The sequence below is a fragment of the Hyperolius riggenbachi genome, chromosome 10, assembly GCF_040937935.1.
Source record: "Hyperolius riggenbachi isolate aHypRig1 chromosome 10, aHypRig1.pri, whole genome shotgun sequence".
NCBI classification, from domain to species: Eukaryota; Metazoa; Chordata; class Amphibia; order Anura; family Hyperoliidae; genus Hyperolius; species Hyperolius riggenbachi.
In genome coordinates, this window is record NC_090655.1 from 15773259 (window position 1) to 15789984 (window position 16726).

A 16726-nucleotide genomic window follows, 5' to 3' on the forward strand; every position below is an offset into this window, starting at 1 on the left:
ATAGGCGGCGGCTGGTCGTTTGTGGGTTTCCATTCCATGTCAGTTCACGGAGGGTGTCTCCGTGAACAGCCTGCGAGCCTCCGATCGCGGCTCGCAGGCTAAATGTAAACACGCGGGGAAGAAATCCCCTGTGTTTACATCATCCGGCGCTGGAGATCGGCGATCCCCGGTCTCTGATTGGCCGGGGATCGCCGGCATCTGATAGGCTGAAGCCTATCAGAGGCGGCGTAGGATGGATCTCCGTCCTGTGCGCCCATAGGAAGGAGGGGAGGAGAGGGAGGCTGGGAATCGCTGCGGAGGAGGGCTTTGAGGAGCCCCCCCCCCACACACACACAGAGCGGTGGCGATCAGATTCCCCCAGCAGGACATCCCCCTAGTGGGGATAAAAGGGGGGGGGGGGGGGGGAAGTCTGATCGCCATGCTGCAAACACGATCTGTGCTGCGGGCTGGAGAGCCCACGCAGCACAGATCAGAGAAACCAGCCCGGTCCTTAAGTGGTTAAACATTGTTACTACCATATACTGTAATCTTGGTATGCGCTGGGCTGTTTATTTTTTAATTGACTTCATTTGTGATCAGCTATACTTAGTATAGCCAGTTAGCACAGGCGGAAGATCAGGATGTTATTGTTACTTTGTTACATCTTTCAGATGCTCTTGTGAACGTTCTTCCTGTGCACCTGCATGTTTGTTAGTGGAATGCTGCTTACAAGCGTAGCTGCAGGCCCTGCTGGGATTTTCATACTTCCCAGGCCATGTGATTTAAAGAGACTCCGTAACAAAAATTGCATCCTGTTTTTTATCATCCTACAAGTTCCAGAAGCTATTCTAATGTGTTCTGGCTTACTGCAGCACGTTCTACTATCACCATCTCTGTAATAAATCAACTTATCTCTCTCTTGTCAGACTTGTCAGCCTGTATCTGGAAGGCTGCCAAGTTCTTCAGTGTTGTGGTTCTGTGATGCATCTCCCCCCTCCAGGCCCCTCTCTGCACACTGCCTGTATATTATTTAGATTAGGGCAGCTTCTCTCTTCTCTCTTATCTTTTACAAGCTGGATAAATCCTCCTCTGAGCTGGCTGGGCTTTCACATACTGAGGAATTACATACAGGCAGAGCTGTCTGCACTCTGCAGGAAGAAACAGCCTGACACTTCAGTGGAAGATAGCTGCAGGGGGAAAGAAACACACAAATGATCTCTTGAGATTCAAAAGGAAGGGTGTAAACAGCCTGCTTGTGTATGGTTGTATTTTCTATGTGTGGGCATACTGTACATCAACCTACTTCCTGTTTTGGTGGCCATTTTGTTTGTTTATAAACAAACTTTTTAAAACTGTTTTTAACCACTTTTAATGCGGCGAGGAGCGGCGAAATTGTGACAGAGGGTAATAGGAGATGTCCCCTAACGCACTGGTATGTTTACTTTTGTGCGATTTTAACAATACAGATTCTCTTTAAAGGACCACTGAAGTGAGAGAGATAGAGGCTGTTATATTCATTTTCCTTTAACGGTTTAACCATTTCCATACCAGCAGTCTCTGGCCCCTTAAGGACCAGAGACTGCTGGTACCGCAAAAAACGCCGCCTTCCAATGTATCGCCGCACAGACCTGTCACTCCCGCCGGTCACGCCGCTCTAATATCGCCGCAGGTCCCTCTGTCTGCCGTCCCTATGACAACAGAGCTGTGTTAGCAGGTCAGGAGCCGCTTTCATTGGCTCCTGACGGTGTCCATCAATGTAAGCCAATGCAATTGGCTTACATTGGCTCCTGACCTGCTAACACAGCCGGCGATCTAACTTTAGAGTTGCAGCGCCACCCGGAGGATGGAGGCATAACTGCAGCGCTGGAGCCAGGGAGGTGAGCGATTACTGGGGCTGTTCAGATCTCCCTGGCAGCGGTTTTTTTCCAGGTTTTAGGGTCTGAAAGGATGCAAAAAAACTGTACCGCTTTTTGACTCTAAAATCTAGAAAGCATCATACCGCCAAGGGGGTTAAGGTACCCCTAAACCAGGGACAAAAAGTGAAATAAGCCCAGGGTGAGTTAGATTACCTCTTAGTGTCCTGGCACTGCTCATTTTCCTGTTCGTTGCCCCTCACCCCCTTTATTTTCTCATCATATTTGATGGGATGCTTAATTGAATACTATAACCAGGAAGTTCCCACAAGCGGCACCGCGTGATTGAGAACTTTACAGGTGCAAGTTCATATGAGCGCTTTCTTTTACTGCACAGGCGCAGTGCCGGCTTTTGGGAAAGGCCTGGGTGGCTGCAACCTAAGGGGGCACCTGGACATGCTAATTAATGAAAGAGAAGGCTGCAAGTTGGGAGCAACACATGAAAATCAGAAGCTGATGCCCAAGGGAGCTGTACATGAAAGATGGGCTGCAGTACGTAAGAGTTACAGTGGCTTGCAAAATTATTCGATGAGTTTTCCACATTTTGTCACATTACTGCCACAAACATGAATACCATTTTATTGGAATTCCACGTGAAAGACCAATACAAAGTGGTGTACATGTGAGAAGTGGAGTGAAAATCATACATGATTCCAAACATTTTTTACAAATAAATATCTTCAAAGTAGGGTGTGCATAATTATTCAGCCCCCTGAGTCAATACTTTGTAGAACCACCTTTTGCTGCAATTGCAGCTGCCAGTCTTTTAGGGTATGTCTCTACCAGCTTTGCACATCTAGAGACTGAAATCCTTGCCCATTCTTCTTTGCAAAACAGCTCCAGCTCAGTCAGATTAGATGGACAACGTTTGTGAACAGCAGTTTTCAGATCTTGCCACAGATTCTCGATTGGATTTAGATCTGGACTTTGACTGGGCCATTCTAACACATGGATATGTTTTGTTTTAAACCATTCCATTGTTGCCCTGGCTTTATGTTTAGGGTTGTTGTCCTGCTGGAAGGTGAACCTCTGCCCCAGTCTCAAGTCTTTTGCAGACTCCAAGAGGTTTTCTTCCAAGTTTTCCCTGTATTTGGCTCTATCCATCTTCTCAGCAACTCTTACCAGCTTCCCCGTCCCTGCTGAAGAGAAGCATCCCCAGAGCAAGATGCTGCCACCACCATATTTGACAGTCGGGATGGTGTGTTCAGAGTGATATGCAGTGTTAGTTTTCCACCACACAAAGCGTTTTCATTTTGGCCAAAAAGTTCCGTTTTGGTCTCATCTGACCCGAGCACCTTCTTCCACATGTTTGCTGTGTCCCCCACATGGCTTGTGGCAAACAGCAAACGGGACTTCTTATGCTTTTCTGTTAACAATGGCTTTCTTCTTGCCACTCTTCCATAAAGGCCAACTTTGTACAGTGCACGACTAATAGTTGTCCTATGGACAGATTCCCCCACCTGAGCTGTAGATCTCTGCTCGTCCAGAGTCACCATGGGCCTCTTGACTGCATTTCTGATCAGCGCTCTCCTTGTTCGGCCTGTGAGTTTAGGTGGACGACCTTGTCTTGGTAGGTTTACAGTTGTGCCATACGCCTTCCATTTCTGAATGATCGCTTAAACAGTGCTCCGAGGGATGTTCAAGGCTTTGGAAATCTTTTTGTAGCCTAAGCCTGCTTTAAAATTTCTCAATAACTTTATCCCTGACCTGTCTGGTGTGTTCTTTGGACTTCACGGTGTTGTTGCTCCCAATATTCTCTTAGACAACCTCTGAGGCCGTCACAGAGCAGCTGTATTTATACTGACATTAGATTACACACAGGTGCACTCTATGTAGTCATTAGCACTCATCCGACAATGTCTATGGGCAACTGACTGCACTCAGACCAAAGGGGGCTGAATAATTACGCACACCACACTTTGCAGTTATTTATTTGTAAAAAATGTTTGGAATCATGTATGATTTTTGTTCCACTTCTCATGTGTACACCAATTTGTATTGGTCTTTCACGTGGAATTCCAATAAAATTGATTCATGTTTGTGGCAGTAATGTGACAAAATGTGGAAAACTTCAAGGGGGCCGAATACTTTTTGCAAGCCTCTGTACATATGGGAGAGGGGGCTGCACGCGGAATGGGAGGGGCTGCTGTACATCGTTACATAGTTATTTGGGTTGAAAAAAGGCATACGTCCATCGAGTTCAACCAGAGAACAAAGTAGAACACCAGCCTGCTCCCTCACATATCCCTGTTGATCCAGAGGAAGGCGAAAAACCCTTACAAGGCATGGTCCAATTAGCCCCAAAAGGGAAAACATTCCTTCCCGACTCCAGATGGCAATCAGATAAAATCCTTGGATCATCATCATTAGGCATTACCTAGTAATTGTAGCCATGGATGTCTTTCAATGCAAGGAAAGCATCTAAGCCCCCTTTAAATGCAGGTATAGAGTTTGCCATAACTACTCCCTGTGGCAATGCATTCCACATCTTAATCACTCTTACTGTAAAGAGCTCTTTCCTAAATAAATGGCTAAAACGTTTTTTCTCCATGCGCAGATCATGTCCTCTAGTCCTTTGAGAAGGCCTAGGGACAAAAAGCTCATCTGCCAAGCTATTATATTGCCCTCTGATGTATTTATACATGTTAATTAGATCCCCTCTAAGGCGTCTTTTCTCTGTCTACATGGAAGAGTCCGAACATACTTGGACTAGGGGTGAAAAAAGTATAAATCCAGGCTTGTGCAGGCGCAGTTAGAGAGTTCAGACTTCCAGGAGGCTGCGGAAAGAAGGGGGCCTGGGGAACAAGAGGATAACGAGCAGCACCAGGACACTAAGGCCCATTCTTCAAATGTCCGCTGCAGTGCAATTCTTCCCCAACCACACTGCAAGAGTCCCAAAAGGTTGCGCTACCGCTGTGGTGCGACCAGTGAGCCATACTTCCTAATGAAAGTATGCCTCATTTCCAGGTGAAACAAACACGACACACACCTATTCGTGCATTATGACGGGACCCGCCTCCCTGCATACAATGGGATAACCCCATAGGAATATTACTCCTTATGTGTTTTTTTTGCTACGTGACATGACGGACCTCGGAAAGTATGAAAGACAAGACAAATAATATTTCTTCTGGGGGACTCAAAGCGCCAGAGCTGCAGCCACTAGGACGCGCTCTATAGGCAGTAGCAGTGTTTAGGTAGACTTGCCCAAGGTCTACTTACTGAATAAGTGCTGCCTTACTGAACAGGAAGAGCCCTAAGTGAGAGGTAATTTAGCCACGCATGGACTTCAATCAATAGATATTTCGCTGACTCAGGGTACTTTTAATTCCACCTTCATGAAAGGTTTGCTTTGCAGAATCTAAAGCTGAGAGGGGAACTGAAGTTAAGAGGTATACAGAGGCTGCCATATTTATTTCCCTTTTAACTACTTTCACCTCCTGGACGTACTAGCTACGTCCAGGAGGCCATGTGCCCGTGCTCCCGGCCCGCGGTTCGTTAGCCAGGCAATCAGTGAATCGGGCTATGGTGCCCGATCACTGATTCCTCTCCCCTGCTGAAAAAGCGACAGCTTCTCTCGGAAGCTTCGCTTTTTCTGGCTCTCGCGTCCCCATGCATCCCTCTAAGCGTGCGTGTTACCTCCATATCCCTCCCACCTCGTGTCCCCTTTAAATGGACCCAGCGTTAGAACAGTGGGCCACAGGATGATCAGTGAAGACTCTGGACTATACACGTTTCCCTCTACTCGAGCAATTATCTCATTTGAATTCCCACTTCTGGTAAACAAGACTCAGAGCTACACATGACAAGAGATTTTCATACATTACTTTAATGTCTACCTTGGTGTTATTTCCAGAGACGGCCACGTGCACAGCTCAGCCTTCCTGCCAGCAAAACGAGTATTGGGTGTGTCAGTTCTTTGATTGGAACTCAAAATAATCGGTGAGACAATAATCTTTTCAGTTCCTGGAAGTATTGTAGCAAACTGTTCGCAACTTGGAAACGATCCAGTCCAAATTGGCAGCTCCAGTATTCGGGGTGGACATTTAAGGGGTATCTTAATACAGGAGGCTCGTTTGAAGTTCCCACAGGGTGAGTGATCCAGTCCATCACAGAGCGAGTGGCATAGTCCATATCCTGGTGGATCACAGTAGTCCAGTGACGTCGGGGAACGTGTACACTCTTCATAGACGATTGCTTCAGCCGAGGGAACTTTGAAGTGTAGGCATAGCTTTGGTGTGTTATTTCCTTGCATGTGGAGCACAATTATGGAAGCTCACATTTACACCATTAGGACATTATTGTCTAAACCAAAAGCCCAATATGGATGCGCTTGCCAAAGGCTGTTCATGAACAGAAGAAAGGCACACTGGGCTGCTCCTGACTTGCTCCGTTCACGGATTAAGACACTTTTTTTCACTTGATCTGAGGAAGTGGACTGCGTTCTGCAAAACGCGTTATCTTATTAGTGCCTGATTTGCATTAAAAGTTTATTTTACATCCATAGGCCTATCCCTTTCTTGTTAGAAGTAAGCAAAACTTTTTTTCAATTTTAAACATAATTTATCACTTAAATGTACGTCGGAGTGCCTCCCCCACCCCAGATTCACACTAGGGCTTAGTTCACACTAAACAATGCAATCAGCAAGGTCTTCGCAATTGCACATTTTTAACGTATGTAGGGTAAGAAATGCTGCGTGCAGTGCGATTTTGAACAAATGGTAACTCTGCTGAGGGATCTAACTTTTTCTTTTGTTATTATTATCGCTTTAGGTGCTCTTTTCAATATCATGTAGTCTCTTGCTAATTTCTTTCAATAGCATGGAGAATTCTGCACCACTGTTGAACTTGCAAGCAAACCAGTGGTATTTAAAGAGAATCTGTATTGTTAAAAATCACACAAAAGTAAACATACCAGTGCGTTAGGGGACATCTCCTATTACCCTCTGTCACAATTTCGCAGCTCCCCGCCGAATTAAAAGTGGTTAAAAACAGTTTTAAAAAGTTTGTTTATAAACAAACAAAATGGCCACCAAAACAGGAAGTAGGTTGATGTACAGTATGTCCACACATAGAAAATACATCCATACACAAGCAGGCTGTATACAGCCTTCCTTTTGAATCTCAAGAGATCATTTGTGTGTTTCTTTCCCCCTGCATCTCTCATGCACTGAAGTTTCAGGCTGCTCTTTTATTCCTGCAAACAGCTTTGCCCTTGTGTGTAATTCCTCACTATGTGAAAGCCCAGCCAGCTCAGAGGGCGATTTATCCAGCTTGTAAAAGATAAGAGAGAAGAGAGAAGCTGCTCTAATCTAAATAACACACAGGCAGTGTGCATAGAGGGGCCTGGAAGGGAGAGTTCATAGCAGAACCACAACACTGAAGAACTTGGCAGCCTTCCAGACACAGGCTGACAAGTCTGACAAGAGAGAGATAAGTTGATTTATTACAGAGACTGTGATAGTACAAAGTGCTGCAGTAATCCAGAACACATTAGAATAGCTTTTGGAACTTGTAGGATGATAAAAAACAGGATGCAATTTTTGTTACGGAGTCTCTTTAAACTCAAATACAAAGTGGGCAGAAAATTGAATGCTGGGACCAAGTCACGGGCCAACCTCAATGTCTAGTGGCCACCTCACTACCTTATAAAGTTCCCTGGTGTATAATGGCCCCCTTCCACTATACCAGGAATGTCAAACGGTCCTTCGAGGGCCGAGATCCTCACACTTTTTTGACATAGCTCAAATGAATTGAGGGTCTGAATCAGGAAAGGTGTGGTCCATCAGGTGGAACACATTCCTCTCTTTCTGAGTCCATCCTAAACACTGGCATGGATCTGGCCCTCCAGGCCTGGAGTTCGACACCTGTGCCCTATAAAGTTCCCTGGTGTCTAGTGGCTCACCTATGCCATTCTCTAGTGCAGCCTTTATCAACCTTTGTACTCTGGAGGAACCCTTCAAATAATAGGGGGAGTAGGGATTTATTTTTCAGGATGCATGGTCTTTAAAAGTGGGTGTGGTTGTTCATTGTAACAACTTTGTTGTTAAGCCTCCATTCCATGTTTCTTCCTTATAGTGGTTCCTTTTAAGCAGCATACGTTAGTGTTTCTTATTATAGCTCCTACATTTATTATAGTGCCACTTGTTATACTGACCTCATATTCAATTGTTTTTTTATTAATGTGCTCCTTATTGTAACAGCTTTATACGGTACTCTATTATAGTGTGCTCTTACATACGTCACCCCCACCCCATTCGAAATGAGCATACAATGGGCTTGATTCACAAAGCCGTGCTAACCCATAGCACAGTGGCGCCAGCGTTTTGCACGCGTTATAACGCGATAATTGTTTTGACGCGCAATTGCAAATTTTCAGCCGTGTTTTCGCACGTTCTAACATGCGCAAAACCATGCTAGGAGTTACCACGGCTTTGTGAATGAAGCCCAATGAGTGAAGAGGACACAGAGGAAACAAAATGGCACTTTTGAAACTTTCTCATCCCCCCGGGAAAATGCCAGGGAACCCCTGCAAAGACCTGAAGCTACCCTGGCTACGAAAGCCGGCTCTAGTGGCCCCCCTCCCTGTCCTATACAGTTCTCTGGTGTCTATTGCCCCCACTCCCTGCCCTATACAGTTCTCTGGTGTCTAGTGCCCCCACTCCCTGCCCTATACAGTTCTCTGGTGTCTAGTGCCCCCACTCCCTGCCCTATACAGTTCTCTGGTGTCTATTGCCCCCACTCCCTGCCCTATACAGTTCTCTGGTGTCTAGTGGCCCTACCCTGTCATATACAGTTCTCTGGTGTCTAGTGCCCCCACTCTCTGCCCTATACAGTTCTCTGGTGTCTAGTGCCCACACTCCCTGCCCTATACAGTTCTCTGGTGTCTATTGCCCCCACTCCCTGCCCTATACAGTTCTCTGGTGTCTAGTGGCCCTACCCTGTCATATACAGTTCTCTGGTGTCTAGTGCCCCCACTCCCTGCCCTATACAGTTCTCTGGTGTCTATTGCCCCCACTCCCTGCCCTATACAGTTCTCTGGTGTCTAGTTGTCCTCTCCCTCCACTATACAGTTCCGTAATGTCTAGTGACTCCCTCCGCTATAGTTTCCTGTTGAGCTTTACCACTTCCTCTCCCATGGTGCTTCCCTGGTGATCTAGGGCTTCACCTTTAGTATAGCTGCCCTGGTGTCTAGAATGGACCAAACATAATGAAAAGAGGGTAAACCACTTGGTGCCAAATTTGATGGCTCTGCGGGGCAGATTTAGCCCATGGGCCAGAGTTTATATATGCTCGAAACGCAACAAAATTGCATATAAAACCATCTGCATCAAAGCACATGGTAAACCGGCAACATTATATCAGAAGCATGCAAATGGGCCTTACAGAATAGCTAAACTTTTTCTATATCAGTGCCATGCAAGCTGGGCAGATGGAAGGGAGTGCTCCCATTTGGGATAATCTTTTGTGGATACAGAAATATCTAGAAAACGGACTATACACAATTGCCAAAATAAGGGTTTCATTAATCTTTGCTATATACAGAGCTAAGCTGAAACCATTTGATGTTTTCACAACAAAAGAGGAACAGCCTGTAAAAGGGTTCCCCTCCCTGAGTAGCCCCAAATACACATTTCTGGGCTCATTTTGTATCTTCTGCCAGATAAAATTATGGGCCTTCTACCTTGGGCAGGTATTGTAGACCTACCTATATCCTGATGTGGTCACCATGCAGCCAATTACTCCTGCAGCAAGATTGGACATTCAATCTAAACCATCTCATAGTAATAGTATTCCAGAGGCATGCATTAGGATATGGCACCGGGTAATTTGGCCTCGGGGTGAAGCCGATATTCTACTAAGACTTCTACCTCCTCCAATAATTCCACCCCTAGCTACTCCTAAAAATACCCCCAAAACATTACTCCTAACACTACCTGTCCCTTCCTAACGTAATTTGGGCTTCGGCTATTGACAGCACCCAAATTACACACTGGTTTCAATTCACTAAGGATTAGCACATACGGTAAAGTAGAAAACGGGTTTTAATCAACATTTCGGAAAATGTCAATTCACTTAGTCTGTTGCCGCAAGGAAAACTAAAATAAGGCTACTTTTCCATTAGCCACAATCCCTTCAAAAAAGCAGATCGCGGCTGTTTTTCTGATAGCAACAGGACCGCGATTTACATGCAAATTGTGATTTTTCCGCAAATCGTAGTAGTCAGGCTGCAAAACTTTTGGTGTGATCCCACTCTGTTCCAGATGGCGCAATGGCAGCGAGTAGAAAACATAGGTAGCACGATTTTGCATGCAATCGCCCTTCCTAGTGGAAAAGCAGCCTTAGTGACTAGTGAGGAAAGTACTGTATATACTCGAGCACAAGTCTAGAAATTTAGGTCCGATTCACTTCATAAAAGTATAGGAGTTGACTTATACACGGGTCACAGGCAACACTGAGTAATGTGTGTACTAATAGTTCCTATTTGCAGCAATTTACCGTCGTGATACTTTGAGGAAAGGAAATGTCAAGAACACACAGGTCTAAAAGCCCTGGGCACAATTATCAGGTAAAGGGGCAGGAGGGAAATACTGGGCTGCATAAAAGGGAGTGAATAATTGCAGCAATTGGGGGCCTGGAGGAGTTATTGGCTGCACTTTAGGGACAGGAGGGGTTAATGACTACAAAACTGTATGCAGTGCAGTCATTAACTCCTCCTGAGCCCCAAGGGCAACTATTAACTTTGCTGGGTAGACTTATATTTGAGTCAATAAAAATTCCAGCTTAAAGCGGAATATAACCCTGCATTTCAACTTTGCTCTAAAACATTATTTACAGTATATTATATGCAACCAGCATTTTTTTTTTTTTTACTAGACCAGCATTGGAAGGGTTACACAGGGCTTTAAAGTTCCTGGAGATTTCTGCAGACGCATCCGAACCTGAAACAGATACATTTTGTTTACATAAATGTATCTAAGTGTGGCATGTGACTCATCTCTCACTGAGAAGGAGTTGGAGGACAGCCAAAGAGTGTGTAACTGTTTATCAATAGATACATCTAACTAAATAGAATGTATCTATCTGAACTTCTGCATATCTCTCCACCGAACTTGAAACCTCTGTTTACTTCTCCTTCACTTCCCACATCCAAAACCTCACAAAGTCCTGCAACTTCCACCTTCGTAACATCTGTAAGATTCGCCCTTTCCTGACCTCTGCCACCACCAAACTCCTCATCCATGCCCTCATAATTTCCCGCCTTGACTACTGCAATGCCCTGCTGTCTGGTCTCCCTATGACCCGAACAGCCCCACTGCAGTCCATCATGAATGCGGCAGCCAGAATTATCCACTGCTCCCATCGCTCCACCACGGCAGATCCCCTCCTAGAATCCCTCCACTGGCTTCCTATCCAGTCCAGAATCAGATTCAAGATACTGTGTCTGACCTACAAATCTGTCCACAAAACCTGTCCAACCTACATTTCCGATCTTACTCAGAGGTACACACCTAGCCGCTCACTCCGCTCTTCCAATGAACTTCGCCTAACCGCCCCCCGCATCACCCAGTCCCATGCACGCCTCCAGGACTTCTCAAGAGCTGCTCCAACACTATGGAACTCCATACCTCCACCCATTAGGGCAGCCCCCTCCTTCAACATCTTCAAGAAAGCCCTCAAAACTCACCTTTTCACTCTGGCCTACTACCCCTCACAAGTGCTCTAAACCTACAGCTGAACTCTGGTCCCCTACTATTTGTGTCCTTACCTCTCCCTCTAGATTGTAAGCCTTTGGGCAGGGTCCTCCTCCTTTTGTGTCCTACCTGATCTGGCACCTCCATTACTGTGAACCCATGCTATGCATCTGAGTGAACATAACTTGCCTAATCTCCATGATCCCCTCCAGTGACTGACTAAGCATTACCTTGTACTAATACTGTGCTGTGTGATCTGGTTTTCTTGTATTCCTGTATTGTCATATTGCTGTATGTCACCCCTAAATATTGTCTGTAACCTAAATTAATGTTCAGCGCTGCGTAATATGTTGGCGCTTTATAAATACAATAAATAAATAAATAAAAATAAACCCTTCCAATGCTGGTCTAGTAAAGAAAAAATGCTTTTTGCATATAATATGCTGTAAATAATGTTTTAGAGCAAAGTTGAAATGCAGGGTTATATTCCGCTTTAAGAGGGATGAATATTTGAGTTGACTTATACACGAGGTTGACTTGTATTCGAGTATATACGGGTACCTCAATAAATGTCAATTCACAAAGATCAAGTGAGATGTTCGGTGTATCCAGCTTGGAGCTGTTGGTAACCAACAGACATTCAGAAGGTTATAAAAGGGAGGAAACGCAGCAGAGAAAAGGCGAAAACTAAGTCAACTATCCAGGAAAATATGTAAATAAATTATAAAAACATATTTCACCTAACTTCACAATATTATTGCGCAGTAATTAAAAATAATTAAATTACCAATGGTTTTAAGCTGATTATATGCACCTCGGACTTGCACTTAACTCATCAGTATCATAAACAATGCCATCTGCATCACATCCTTTATCCATTTTACCTGCACTGCAGTAATTCATCTAATACCAAATGAAATACTGCACGATTCCTAAAATACCAATCCTGTCTCCCAACTTTTTGAGATAAGGGAGTGGGACACTTTAAGACACGCCCCTGACACACTTCTAACCACACCCCCACAACACATATCACTAAAAAAGCGGTAAAAGACTTAATTTTATTCAGACTACACTGGTCCTTTCTATCATCACTAGTTATTCTTCATATTAAGATTTGAAATGAAGAAATATATCAGTTTAAAGGATGGGAATAAAGTTTGGAGCCAATTAAACACATTTTTCAGTAGAAAAATACATAAATCGATACATCAGTCCTGAAAGAGGCACAAATGAGGGAGAAAGAGGGACAGAAGACGGACTGTCCCTCTTTAGAAATTAAAGGGACAATTTAAGCAGTTTAAGCTATGTTGATACCGCATAAAAGTAACAATCTTCGTGAATATTCATGCAGTTTTTTGTTAAATTACAAAACTAATACATGCGTGAAAATTTTAGTGCCCCCCCCCCCCCCAAAAAAACGCGATATTTTTCAACCTTTTAAATTGTTTTTTTTTTACCGAATGTAGTGATTTAAAGCCACTGGGCGCTGCGGTCTACAGCAGCACCCAAATTACCCATTTTGATCTAGAGTGCTGTTGACGCTGTGCAATTTAAGCCCTCAAAAAGAGAATGGAGAGCCCAATAGGGTGTAGTTATGTACTGGTATTAGAGTGGCAGAGTAAAACGGAGAGCATTTTACATGCTCCTACTTATTGCCTGATGAAGCAGAGCAATTCCTGCGAAACATGTTGCATCTATCTCCTGGAGTGTAAATACATTTGTGTTGGTATTACACATTTATGTTGAGATTAGATTACATCAGCTTTTACTTGTGTCTGCTTGGAAGAGGCAAGTCCACCACTGCCTCCTCTGATTTTAAATACTTTTATACTTCTGGCGCCTCTGTTCCTATTGTGTACAATTTAAGTCCTCCGTTTCTTTTTGGAGTTGTGGCTCCAAGTTGAATTTAAAGAGAACCCGAGGTGGGTTTGAAGAATATTATCTGCATACAGAGGCTGGATCTGCCTATACAGCCCAGCCTCTGTTGCTATCCCAAACCCCCCTAAGATCCCCCTGCACTCTGCAATCCCTCATAAATCACAGCCACGCTGCTGACAAACAGCTTGTCAGAGCTGGCTGTGTTTATCTCTATAGTGTCAGTCTGCTGCTCTCCCCGCCTCCTGCAGAACTCCAGTCCCCGCCTGCATCCCTTCCCTCCCTGATTGGAGGGAAGGGAGGGGGGCAGGGACCAGAGCTATGCAGGAGGCGGGGGAGCAGCTGAGACTGACACTACAGATGTAAACACAGCCTCACAGCATGGCTGTGATTTATGAGGGATTGCAGAGTGCAGGGGGACCTTAGTGGGGTTTGGGATAGCAACAGAGGCTGGGCTGTATAGGCAGATCCAGCCTCTGCATGCAGATAACATTCTTTAAACACACCTCGGGTTCTCTTTAAAACAGAATAATGAATTACACAAATGTGTGTAAATTCCAATCTTAAAAAAAAATGGTGAAACTAGTGGCATTTAACGGATACTGTCCCTTTAAAGACATTTGTCAGGCAGTAACGTCCTTGGGCATGCGGCTATTCTCCTCAGCGCAGCGCTTGTGGTGTATTGCATGCTGCTGGCCTCATAATGCAGCTCTATTGGTGCAGCGGGGGGCAGCGTGCCCGCACACCTGTCCCTCAATGCGTTTCTATGGGACTGTTTTGCCGCCATAATGAAAACCTTCTTCCCTCTCTCGTCGTCTTTTGTTTGGGGAGGGGGGAAACTGCGCGCTCTTTTTCCCTCCCTCGGCCCCGCCCACCCACTCTCTTCATTGGCAGCGCGTCTCCATCACGTGATCCGGGGCGCCCAATCACCAGCCTTCGCGCTGTTTTTCGAACACTTTTAAAACTCTACGTCTCTCCGAGGTATCCGTGCGCGGCAGGAAATAGTCCCGCGGGTTCGGGTTTAGCAGCCGCGGCGGGTGACCGGGCGGTCTTCAGAGCCGAAAGTGAAGCAGAGCGGGGTGTTCGGAGCCTTTTCGAGGCTTCTTCGCGGGACGGACGTCAGCTGGTGAGTGACGCGGCGGAGGGATACGTGGGTCGGCGTGCGGCGCCTGCGCAGTGGGGTCGGCTTCCGAGGCGCCGAGTTGCCCATAACGGACTGCGGGGCTCCAGTGTCCGGGTGTTGGAGGGGTGATCTCACCGCTCCGCCTCGGCTAGAAGAGGAAGCGTCTCCCCGCTAAGGTCAGTTTCGGCGCTGCTGAGGGGGGTTCGGGCCCACTGACCTCTGCTACGGGGTTGCTGGGGGAATTGGCGGGCTTTCGGCTGGATGAGCGTGCGGGGGGCTCCTCTGACACTGGGGCGCCAGTCTACTAGCGAGAAAACTCATAGGGCGCGCGAGAGTGAAGCTGTTGCCAGGAGCAACCAGGCACGGGTTTGGTTGCTAGGTAAAAAAATAGGATTTGGGTTGGTTGCTAGGGCCAACTGTTACAACTTTCTGTCTGTAGCCCATAATGAGCCAGGGACATCTATTGGGGGGCCCATAAGGCACCCATTGTGGCTGGCATGGATTCTGAGGGCTGTGTGGGTCCTACAGGACAGATCCTGAGCTCTGTGGGGTAATGGGGGATCCTATTGGGGGGGGGGGGTGCACAGGGATCCTCTGACACTGGGGTGCCAGTCTACTAGTGAGAAAACTCAAAGGGCATGTGAGAGTGAAGCTGTTGCCAGCAGCAACCAGTCACGGGTTTGGTTACTAGGTAATAAATAGGATTTGGGTTGGTTGTTAGGGTCAACTGTAACAACTTTCTTCTGTAGCCCATGACAAGCTGTAGCCAGGGACCTCTGAGTGGCATGGGGTGCATAAGGCATCCATTGTTGCTGGCATATATTCTGAGAGCTGTGTGGGTCCTACAGGAGCTATCCTGAGCACTGTGGGGGTAATAGGGGATTCTATGGGGTACTTAATGGCACCATATGGTGCATAGGATGGCTATAGTTGTGGGGTATTCTTAGGACAAATCTTGAGCACTGGTGTTTATATGGGCAAGGGTATACACAGGTTTTTATAGGGTACTTGATGGCATATGGCAGGGGTTCTTGACATTGTTGCAACTTAAAGGATGGGGGGGGGGGGAGAGTTGAATTTACCTGGGGCATCTAATGGTCCCCCGCAGATGTCCTGTGCCCACGCAGCCACTTCACCGATGTGCCTGCCGCAGGTTCACTTCTGGAATTTTCGACTTTAAAGTTGGGAAAACTACTGCGCCTGCGTGGCCGCGTCCTTGCTCCCGCTGACGTCACCAGGAGCGTTCTCCCACACGCACATTAATTTGGAGGACTGATTGTATACTTTTAAAGTGCTTTTATGCTTGTAACAAAAACGTAAGGCTTGTTTATAGCCAATGCATAATGTTTAATCAAAGTTCACCATAATAGTTTGATGACCGGTTCAAGTTCCCCTTAAAACCAACTCAAGTACCCCGGGAGTGCGCATGTGTTGAGAACCTAGGACATATGGTGTGTAGGATGGCTGTAGAGCTGAAGTATAGACAGGGCATATCCTGAGCACTGCATGGATGCAAATAATAATATTGGAGCACTTATGTGGAGAGTAGGCTGTTGGGTGTATTTCTAAGGTACCTATGTTGGGGCATGTCGGGTAACTATGGCCTGGGGGTGTATGTAGGGTAACTGATGCATGTGTGTGTGGGTGCTCTATGGTGTACATTTGGGGTTTTGCATAGGGGTTATTTAGGGTAGCTATGGTGCTGTTGTGTGTAAGGGTTAAGATGGCCACACAATTTTTTTAAATTTAATTTTTTCTGTACAACTAATTGTTTTATCAAATTGCTGTAAAAGGGATCATATTATTTTATCATGTGGCCACTTTAATGCAAATCACTGGTAACATTATAGCATGTGCTCTATATGAAAGGCTTTGATTACTATACATATAGGTGACATATTGAGTATACATTGACACATTTGTATGCCACGTTGTTTTAAAAAATTTTTTTGAAAATCTGACGAACCAAAATAGCTTCATGTAGATTTTGATAGTTTTCCATCACAATTTAATTTCACAAGCTGAAATTATGTGTCTAATTGACGATTTGTATGCCAGAACTTTGCGATATGGTAATTGGTGGCTTGCACAGAGCATATAGAATACTTTTGATGGTACAGGATGTGTTGGTGACACTG

At 45.6% G+C, this 16726-nt stretch overlaps 1 protein-coding gene across 5 annotated transcripts in view; it reads left to right on the forward strand.

Annotated features, from left to right (window-relative positions):
- Nucleotides 1-14520: 14520 nt before the first annotated feature.
- Nucleotides 14521-16726, forward strand: part of MKI67 (marker of proliferation Ki-67) — a 66695-nt gene continuing 64489 nt past the window's right edge. For 4 of the 5 annotated variants that reach the window (XM_068257535.1, XM_068257538.1, XM_068257539.1 and 1 more), the window contains exon 1: nt 14655-14764. The gene's annotated coding sequence lies outside the window, so the exon portion shown is untranslated. Of the gene's footprint in view, nt 14592-14654; nt 14765-16726 lie in introns of those variants that run through there. The other variant, XM_068257536.1, reaches the window with a different exon arrangement.